Source organism: Triticum dicoccoides, chromosome 1B (genome assembly GCF_002162155.2).
Source record: "Triticum dicoccoides isolate Atlit2015 ecotype Zavitan chromosome 1B, WEW_v2.0, whole genome shotgun sequence".
Lineage (NCBI taxonomy): Eukaryota > Viridiplantae > Streptophyta > Magnoliopsida > Poales > Poaceae > Triticum > Triticum dicoccoides.
In genome coordinates this window covers 31,001,280-31,011,397 of record NC_041381.1, presented here as the reverse complement: position 1 = coordinate 31,011,397, position 10,118 = coordinate 31,001,280, and the positions used below count along the sequence as shown (strand labels likewise).

The 10,118-nt window shown below is 42.6% G+C and overlaps 1 long non-coding RNA gene across 1 annotated transcript; it reads left to right on the top strand.

Moving 5' to 3' along the window:
* Positions 1-1,293: 1,293 nt before the first annotated feature.
* LOC119300276 lies at positions 1,294-2,418 on the top strand. Its single transcript, XR_005146416.1, has 4 exons — positions 1,294-1,397; positions 1,504-1,588; positions 1,743-1,807; positions 2,038-2,418. It is a non-coding gene; the product is annotated as an uncharacterized LOC119300276 (long non-coding RNA).
* Positions 2,419-10,118: the final 7,700 nt, after the last annotated feature.

The following is a 10,118-nucleotide window of genomic DNA, read 5'->3' as shown; positions in this document are numbered from 1 at the left end:
TGTGTCTAGCCTCTAATCTAGCAACAAGTGCACTTGTGTCATCTACGGCCTCTATGCTAGCTAAAAGTGCACGAACATATACTAAATTGCGCTTAATCAATATATCGATGTGCTCTTCTTCCCAATACCAAAACTTGCATCCATGCTACACAATAAAATTGAAGTTAGCACAGCTAGTCAAATCTAGAGCACAAACCGAAGCTACAAAAAGCACATGCCCCATTGTGTAAGCACTTAATGAACACCCATTCGGAATGTTCCGGCATTGTAGACATGCGGCGCACGACCTTCTTTGGACAGTGGTCGCACTTAATGAGTGGCAATGGTGCGTCGACGAGTTTTTGGTCTAGCACCGAGCCGGCCGACCGCCAGTCGTGTATCTGTCGGCGGACCACCGACGGCGCAGATCCGAGCGGCTAGAGGAGGAGCCACTGCCTGCATGTGGCCTTGCGGCCCTGCCAGGGCCTTCCGGCCAGGTGCCCGGCCAGTCCATGGTACGACGCGGCCTCCCATAGTCGGACAAGCTCAAGACCGACCAGATCCGCCCCAAATCCGGTCACCGGATGCGCAAACCAGGTGGCCATGGTTGGGCAGCTCGGGGGCGCCGAGGGGAAGGGGTTGGGCGAGCGCCCGTCCGAGCTGCATGGCTGCAATGGCACCGGCGGCGGCGGCGGTGAGGGGAAGAGTGGAGAAGAGTGGAGGGAGTGCGGCCCGAGGAAGGGAGGGGGCGAATAGAAAAAGGCGTCCCTGTGCCACCGACGGGCGGGCCAGGGGAGGATACGCGCAGACGGCCCGCGCGTCCGAGTGTTATCCGTTTCACCCAAAAAGCGGCGCAAACTTGTGTCAAGGATGGGTCGAAAGCGGACAGAAAACGGACAAAAGTCCGCTTGCGCCTGCGCGCTGGGCCGTCTGGTTCATTCATTTTACCCTAAACGAACGCGCGCGGAGAGGATGGATTCGCGCGATGGAGTTGGCCTTAGCTGCAGGGGCGGGTCCACCTCAATTCAAGGGTATTCACTTGAATACCCATTATTTTTGTCAAAAAATTAGATATATATAGTGTATACACAGTGTTGTATATAAGGAAAAACGAAATTGACACTCCCGAACGTGCTAGTAAGCATTTCAGTCCAAAAACAGAGGCAGCCCATCGTGTATATTTCCCCCTCACCACCACAGCATGGCCCATATGGCCCAAATCGCTGCAGCATGCACCAGAAAAAATAATCCATGGATCCCGTCGATCGATCAGAGGACAGGAACCGGCAACGCCACCCTCCCCTGTCCTCCAGTTCTGTACGCACCACACGGGATCTGAGATGTCAACCGCCTGATCGGCGCCGCACGGCGGCCAGAGCCCAGAGATGTCGTCGCCTGATCGGCGATATTGATTGCAGGTACGCGTGGCCGCGGCTGCCACGGCGCGATGCGCGCGACGAATCCATCACTGATCCCTTGCCCCCTTTTGCTTCTGAACTTTCTGATCTCTGCAGACTGATGTAGGTGACGAGTTAGCACAATTGCAGGCCGGATTCAGGGGCAGGTATCGATTCAGTTCGAAGCCACAACCCGAATTTAGCTATTGAAGGTATCGTCGCTATTACATGTACTAATGCTTTGACCCCGAATTCAACTATACAAAGTGTTCCAACTGAATTTATCTATCACTGTCAAACTAAATTCAGGCAGCACTATACACAGTGTTCTAACTGAATTTATCCACACTGTCGAACTGAATTCAGGTAGCAGGAGCTCGATTTTGTTCTCATATTGTGCAGCAGGCTACAGTAGAGAAGTACAAGACAAAGTAAGTTAGTTTGACCACAAACCAGTTGTCTTCCTACTTAATTAGTGAAACTACAGACTTGTTTGCAGTCAATTATGAATTGTTTAAACATGACAATTTGCAATTTGCCATTTGAATTTGCAATTTGCCATTTGAATTTGCAATGTGAGAATGTTTATAAATTGTAATTTTTGTATAGTGAGCATTATGTACGATCAGTACTCTAAAACTTAAGCAATTTTACTTTTCAGGTGTAAAACATGAAGAGGAAGAATACTAGTACTACTGATTTGAGAACTTTCTTGGAGAGAGTTGCTGCAAAAAAAGGGAGGTCTCTTCGGTATGAGATTGTTTACAAATTTCTCAAATTGGTGCTAGTTCAATTAGCTGGTGGTGAGAGGGTCTTCTCATCAATGAACTATATAAAAAACAAGCTAAGAAGCAAGATGGGGCAAAAATACTTGAATGATTGCTTGGTCACATTCATTGAAAGGAGATTTTTCTTGCAAGTTCAAGACAAGGACATCATCACTCATTTTCAAAGCATCAAGGATCGCAAAGTTATCCTCTAGTTTGTAAGGGTTCTTGTGATTTCATATTTCTATCCTCTATATATCTTAGATTTTGCCATGATATATGTTGAACAATTCTTACTTTTATATGTTGAACAATACCAAATTATTATCAATTTTATGAATATAATATATTCTGTGATATCTTTTATGTAGTTTAGAACTAGTATAATATGCTGCTATAATTGGTTGTACATGCCACAAGAAAAGTTGTAGGCTTCCAGAAAAAAGTTTTCAAAATTTGAATACACAGTGTTCAATTCCTGGGCCCGCCCCCATCGTTTTCCTCCTACGGTCTCGATCATCCTTTTCCCTGGTTTTGGCAGCACCTGTAGGCCCACATGCGCCTATTTGTTGCCTATGTCTCTGAGTGTGTGTACTGTGTCGCCATCAGACATGGCTAGCTGGTTAACTAATGCCAACTTGTCCGGCGGTACCACTGGTATGGTTCGTTGCAACGTTGCAAGAAAGTGGCAAACCGGAGTTCATATAAGAAGGAAAACTACGTGCGTGCGCAAGAACCAATTATCTATTTTTTTCTTTTCTTTTGCGAGGACAATTATCTATTTTTTTGGTTGTGCTATTTGTCGGGCAACTAAAATCATGATTTTGCATTGGTCGATGAACAAGTGGTGGTGGTTTAAAGGGATGGTATGGCCACGAATGACTGACAAGGATGGCTGCTCGAGGAGGACCGTGCGGCGAGGCGCGCGGTAACACCATCGGCCGCAGGTGTGGAGGCAGGCGATCCGGCCAACGTCGGAAGTCGGCTGGAGAAAGAGAGCGTAAGAGGTTTGACCCGTGTGGGTTATACTCCTACTTAGCAATGTTGATGGTCTTGCGTTCGTTATCTTGTTAAAGGCGTCACTCGGATATGTCAGACTTGTTCTTTATGGTGAAAACCTAGAATCCGGACTTTGCTGGTTGGATCCAATGACGACAGCGCTTAAGCGCCGTTCCCTTTTTGAAGTCGTTGCTGCTGAAAAACCTCATTGTCTTTGTGGCGTCAACAAACGGTTGGTCCGGATATTATAGTTGTCGTAATTTGTCGATCGCTATTTTTATTGCTTAGTGTTTTTTCTTCTTCTTGCTTAGGCATAGTTTTATTTTCTTGTATTACTTTGCTTTTGCCGGCATGTTTTATGTGCATTAGTGTAGTCTATGTGCATTCTAACTATGCAATGATTGTACGTATGTGTTCTCATTATATTTGTGTTCACTTGATACATCGTTTTAAATCAATAAATTCATCACTTAATGAAAAGGATGAAAAAAAACAGGTAATCCAACGGCTAGCAAAATCGACTAGACAGTTTTCAAATACCTTGCAGATAGGTGAGTCCTTTTTTCGAGGATACACGAGCAAACAAGTACTCGCTTCGTCTGAAAATACTGTTATTAAAATAGACAAAAAAGGATGTATCTAGAACTAAAATACATCTAGATACATCTTTTTTAATTATTTTGATGGCAAGTATTTTCGGACGAAGGGAGTATTATAGGACAGAAGTAGAATCGAAGTATAAAAAGGCAACACCAGGCACGGCAGCGGCTTACGTGCAGGCATGCATGCATGCGGAGGTGCGATGGATTGCATGACTACACGTCGCATGGCGGGCGCTGATGGTACGTCTGTACCCCATACCGTCACGGCCACTTGCAAAATTGCAAACAGACGCATCATATCGTTAGGCCAGCCAGCTAGCTTGCTAGTTTAGTGTTTTTTTTCTTTGTTTGCTTTAAAGGATTTAGGCAGCTAGGCAGCGAATTTAATTAGTGTTAGTTTTGCCTTAAAGGATTTATAAAAAAAGGGCAATTATAATCTTTAACCTTTTTTCCATCAGTATTGTTTGATTTGTAAGATTACAACATACAAAGTTTTTCTTAGGATTTATTTGCACTAGGTTTCATAAGAAGTTCCTCATCCACTCCAACGTTTATAAAAGGATTCTATCTTTTTTCTTGTGCATAATTAGACATGCAAACAATCCTCTATAGTTTCAAGATGATATGTTGCTTTATTTCTACATCTTTTTAATTCTCGCGTTTTAGATATCCTGAAAACCAAAGAGGCTCCTAGTCCTTTTCTTTTTTGTCTTCTTTAAACTAGCTTGCAGAGGAGTGGTCAAGCCGACATGGGATTTACCTATCATATCCTGGAACATGTATGTCAGGGAAGAAAATAGAAAGTGGATACCGGTCTGTTATCTCCCCATGCCTGCCTCCCATGAACTGGGTCAACAAAATAAAAAGAGAAGAGCTACGTCCCTATGATCATCTGGCGTTTTGAGTTTTGTTAGAATTTGTGTCCTGCTTAGAGAGGCGAGACGGTGGCAGCTCTCTGTAGATGGAATAAGGTCCTCCCCGCCTTGTCCCATCCCGGTGGTGTTTTTAGTATCGTCGGAGGGTGTGTGGAGGTTTGTCTCCGGCTGATCTTGCGGGATTCGGTCGGCGTTTGTCTTCGGTGAATCCACGTGGATTTTGTCTTCGTACGTTTGTGTTCGTGTGTCTATAAGTTGTATCCTTCAGATCTACGCTTCTCTTCATCTGCGACGGTTACTGTTCTTGGTCCTGTGGGGCCTTAACACGACGACTTCCCGACTGTCTACTACATCATGATTTGCCCAACTCCGATGAGGGAGGGACGAAGACGGCGCGCCTTCGGCTCGCTCCAGTGCTAGTAGTCGTCGCTAGGTGGTCTACGGACCTAAATGTATTTTTTATTTCTGATGTTCTTTGTACTATGAATAGATTGGAAGTTATTCTCTCAAAAAAAATCTCTTGTTTTGAATGCGTGCGTGGTGAGATCGATCTGCAAGGTAGGCATCTTCCCAGAAATGGAAAGGAGACCTTCTTTTTTAAGCATCAGTACAGACACAAGCGCTCATATATACGTGCATATACTCATCCCTATGAACGCACACACGTACATCCTATCCCTATAAGCACCTCCGAGAGACTGAGCCGGCATATCATCTTGAGATTTAGAAAGCCACCGTAGGAGTCTCGTCATGGACAGGAACATCTCGTCCCATTGAAAACGCATCACCGAAAATCCTGAAATAAATCCAGGAATAATACGAGCACCAGGATTTGAACAATTATGAGATGGGGATACCACTATCCAGATAGCGGTTAGCAGGTGCCCATCGATCCATCCGTTTACACGTGTAGCCCACATGAAACAGGGGAACATGGACCAGCGTCCGCCACGTACCGCGCAATTATCCTTTCCGTAGGTGTACGTACTTCCTCTATTTTTATTCGCCCTGCATATTAGCTTTGTACTAAATCAAACTTCATAAAATTTGACTAATAATAGGAACATTTACAATAGCAGATGTACATGGTATGAAAATATGTTTAGTGATGAACCTAATGGCATGAATTTAATATTATTTATATTAATGATATTTTTTATAAACTTGATCAAAATTTACAAAGTTTGTCTTCAATCAAAATTAATATGTAGAATAAATAGAAACGAAGGGAGTACGGTCGATCTTGGAGTTGCTCGATTTCAGATTTTCCAAATGAAAAATGCACATGCACCCGGCAGCTTGACCTTCCCCAACTCTAACCCCAATGACATGAGGACAGACATAACTGATCATTTTTCTTCAAAATTCATCTAAAAATAATCTATATACAAAATTATTATCGTAACATGGATGACATGATAAGGCAACACAAGGCACCCCGCTAGTAATCCCTGGTCACCCTTCACCGCCCTACGTGCATGGCATGCATGCAGCCGAGGTAGATGGATTGCATAAATATACACGTTGCGTAGCGCATTGAGTGCATGCAGATGCACTCCATACCTGTACGCCTCCAGCAAAGTTGCAAACATACGCTGGTACACATATTATTGGGTAGCTAGCCAGTTTAATTAGTTTAGCCCTTCGTTCAAAAATACTTGTCATCAAAATAGATAAAAAAATGTATTTAAAGCTAATATACATCTAGATACATCTTCTTTTATTTATTTTGATGATAAATATTTCCGGACGTAGGCAGTATTCCTTAATCTCAAGGAGAAATGCTCGTCTCGATCGTTCTTTCTTTTTTCTTCAACATATGCTTTGTAGCTCTTCTTTCTCCGGTTCTAGCTAAAACTTTGGTGTAAGCAAAGGTAACTTGGTGGACCGAAATCTAGAAACACAAACTCCTTCCAAGCCTCTTTGTGTTTGTACTTTGTTTTTAAATTTAAAAGTTGATTAGATCTGTTGTAAAAGATCAGCGTAAGTACAAAGCCTCTCAAACATAGTCCAAATTACATCGAGATTTTAAGAACACCAAACACCACTATTGCTGCAAGAACGAGTCGCTGCTGCCTCTCCCCCACCAGAGCCGGTTTCATCTTGTCGATGATAGTCAGGAAGTCATTGTGCACGTGCCCCGAAGGACCAGCGCCATGGAGCCGTAGTTGTCGGCGTTGAAGCCTTCCATAGATCTAAAACACTTGACACCAAATCTCGCCACATGACGAGAAATCCTGACCTCACCGCCGAAGGAGACAACAGGAACTACGCCGGAGCTCGGTCGACTACATCCAGACGGACGAACTCTAGGAGGATCGAAGCCCGTAAGACAAACTCGAAGAAAAACCAACGATATCCACCCGAGCGCCGCGCCCCGCGAGGATTAAAATAACTTAACTTAAACTACTAACTGGAGTGGAGGCACTTGGATTTCGCTCTCCACCGCCGGCAGCTGAGGCAGCAGGCAGAGCGGAGGCGATTCCACAGGCTCACCGGTGAAGCCTGGAGGGGAGAGTTTACCTAGCCGCCAAGGGTTAGGGGAAGATTCCAGAGGCTCACCAATGAAGCCTGCAGGGGGGAGTTTATCCTAGCCGCCTAGGGTTAGGGGATGAAACTTGTCTTCATGCTTTGAAAGGCATTGCAAGCCCGTGCTTGACGTGGGTGGGAAGTGGGAAGGAGGGAGGAGGTGTAGGTATTAGAGATTTGTACTTAATGAATAAATATATATAGTGGCTATGGCTTCTCACTAGTAGAAAACGGGCCATTAGTCTCGCTTCTAGAGTGCATTTAGTCCCAGTTCTGGAACTGGGACTAAAGAGTCGAGACTAATGCCCAAACCTGATTTTTTTTCTTATTTTCAAATTTCTGAATTATTTGACAATTTAATCTCTAATCACCCATCAATATTGCTCACTGCTCAACTATGAACCACTCATTCCAAATCGTCTAACTTCCCGGCAGGTCACCCATCCTCTCACTACTCCAGTCTGAGCACGCTTAACTTTCGAGTTTTATTCTCCCGAGTTTCCAAGTCTGCACTTGTTGTTTTCCTGACAATACTAAGCTGACAATCCTATTAACCCTTAGGAGTTGAACTTGAGCATTAAGCACCGTTTGAGTCTGAAACTATTGTTCTAGTAAACAATAATTATTTAGTAACACTAATATTTCTTGAATAAGTAGTTTGAACATAGTTTGACAATACTTTAACCACAGTTTGACCATAGATTGACCGGATTTGACCATGGTTTGACCAAAAGTCAAAAAAAATTAAAATAATTATTTATTAACACTAATATTTCTTGAATAAGTAGTTTGACCATAGTTTGACTAGATTTAACGAAAAGTCAAAAAAAACTAAAATTTGAGCATATCTTTTTTTCCTTTCAGAATATGAGGATTCTAAAAATTTGCAAACAAGCCTTCGGCGGTCAAAAAGGATGCGGATTTTCGTGCTGATTTTTTGATATATTATGCGTTTTTTTGACATCGTATGCAAATGATATGGCCGTTTTACTTTTTCATAACACTTTTTTGCAAAACATGTCCAAATTTAAGTTTCTTAATTTTTCTAACTAGTAGATGTAGTAACATAACTACATCTCGGAGGATTTTAATTTTTGAAGTTTTTATCATTTTTTTTGTATTTTACAAAACTGAAAAGCCGATACACAGGGGGGTAGAGTTTGAACCTTTAGTCCCGGTTTGAGACACGGACCGGGACTAAAGGGCATCGCACCCTTTAGTCCCGGTTCGTGTCTCAAATCGGGACTAAAGGTCCCATTTGAACTGGGACTAATGCCGCACCGACGCCTTAGCTGCTCGAACCGGGACTAATGGTCACATTAGTCTCGGTTCGTGATGCAACCGGGACTAATGTGTACATTGAGCTGTGACCAAAGCTCTGTTTTCTACTAGTGTCTTCGCTCATGATTAAAGATCCTTCTTTTGTAGCTAGGATGCTTAATGCCAAATACTTTCACAACTGCTCCGTTTGGAAAAGTTATTTCTTTGTTCCTAAATATACTTATTGAGCTTTCGTTAAAAATTCTTCCTCATTCCTCAAATGCTCGATTTTTGTCATTTCCGAATGTCTAATGGTAACTCTAGTATTTGTTCTAGCGCTTACTGTAGGGATTTGAAGAATATTCTTGATCACATAAAATCTGATTTAGGCCGCCCTTGCCCTAGCTTCATTAGTGATCTTTGGCAACCTAATGCTAAAAGTTGGGATGAGGACAAAAATTAACTCTTTCTTTGTTGATTCTTTTAGGAATTATTAATGTATAGTTTGATGATGTTGTTTGTTGAACTCACACACCTAGTGTTGAATGTACTAACAAAATGTGTGTATATGATTTTGTTGCACGATGATCTCAACATCTCATATATCGTAGTTGATTTGTCACATACCTACTTGAATAACTATTCTTAACCTACTATATGATGGAGTCCTGGACTAAGGGGTACTCACTACGTTGTCTGCCGACCAGATGGGTCGAGCCGAAGACCCCCATGGCGGTTCACTAATGGACCATTTTGGGCAGCTCGGGACGTATACAAGGAGGTTTCTACAAGACGTGGCGCACAAGACGATGACTCATGTTATCCTAAGCTTTGTACATTATATAAACCGAGGCCAGACTAGTCATTAGATCAAGATATGGCAACTTATATCGTTAGATACAGAAAGTTAGAACTCATTCAAATGATCTCGAGCTAGATCATCTTGTACTTGGTACCCCATCCACAATCAATACAATACAAGCATGGCGTAGGGTTTTACCTCTTCGAGAGGGCCCAAACCTAATTAAACATTGTGTCTATCTCTATTTCCTGTTAGCATCTAGTCGAGACCACCAGCTCGGGACCCCCTACCCGAGATCCGCCGATTTTAGCACCGATAGTATGAAAGAACAAATCCATAACACCTAGAGTTAACATTTCAATTTGTCGCCTTCTTCGAAGGGATCTCCCTTCAGGTTTGAGAGCTTCTGGATACTCTAGGCACATCCTAAAAGAATGTTGCAAGTCTGGGCTATTCAAATCAGATTCACATATTTTCCCTCACTGTAACTTTGCTAGAGTAGCCTGGTATTAGTTGGGTTTTAGAAATGATGTTTTAGACCATGCTCCTTATCCTTCTTTTGTCATTTAGTCCATTTTATGTTCTAAATATGGACTTTATATTCTATTTGCTTTGAAATAATTGGAAAGCAAGTGACTTACTTTATAAACAACAAAAAATGGTATCCTTTGCAGGTTCACTATGCTACGTAAAAAATATTAGGTGCAGCTTTTTTGAAGACATTTTTCGACGAAAGAGGAAGATCTCCAACTAACCTTTCAACTAATTCTTCCTTGCTTAATCAAATCACAAGTTTGATGATATTTGTGGATGCTACTTTCAACCCTTCCTAGGTTGAGAGTGTGGCTACCTTTCTGTAGTGTTTCTTAGAGATCCATCCTTTGGACATTCCATTTTCATTCATTTAG